General features: G+C 31.4%; 1 protein-coding gene across 2 annotated transcripts in view; it reads right to left on the bottom strand.

The window, feature by feature from the left end:
- Nucleotides 1–6: 6 nt before the first annotated feature.
- The window catches only part of LOC119592593 (E3 ubiquitin-protein ligase Siah1-like), a gene marked incomplete in the record, with an annotated part of 8,111 nt that continues 7,502 nt past the window's right edge, over nucleotides 7–615 (bottom strand). For both annotated transcript variants that reach the window (XM_037941477.1, XM_037941478.1), the window contains 1 exon segment: nucleotides 7–615.

Below are 615 nucleotides of genomic sequence, written 5' to 3' on the forward strand. Positions count from 1 at the left end.
GCCCTTCTCAGACTGCATAAACAACTGCAGACTTATGACAAAATTCCAGTTCTTCCAGACGATAAATAATGCATAAACACCTGGAATTGTCTTTCTGAAGGTCTTTTATTTCTAAGAAAACAGTTTTAAAGTACTTGTGCCATTCATTGTTCTACATGACCAAGTACTTAAACTATCCACAAGAAACTTTACTTTAAATTTTAGTCAGAAGAAAAGTATAAAAGTTATTTTAAAAGCAAATAGAATAAGTAAAACCATCTAAACTACCTACATATTTTACAAAATCTGGTAAGACTGAAGATGTTCTATTGTTTATTTGTCCCTCACATATGGCATTCCTATTATTACCACAAAAAATACATCATGGGAAAAGTAAATAAATAATTACCTTAATAAACTCATACACTTTCAGTTTGTTATCCCATGACTTTCTACCACAGGAGAAGTCTGAATTATGGAAAGTGATCTGGAGTCACTAATACTATATCACTGATATGAGTCTCTGTTGTAATACAAGAATCATCTCTTTTCCAAACACACACCAATCCTCAAAGAAGTGTGAGTAATAACCAACTTACAAAAATACTGATGCTTCTTGTTATAGTTATAGCAGTA

Source organism: Penaeus monodon, chromosome 30 (assembly GCF_015228065.2).
Source record: "Penaeus monodon isolate SGIC_2016 chromosome 30, NSTDA_Pmon_1, whole genome shotgun sequence".
In the NCBI taxonomy this organism is placed as follows: Eukaryota; Metazoa; Arthropoda; class Malacostraca; order Decapoda; family Penaeidae; genus Penaeus; species Penaeus monodon.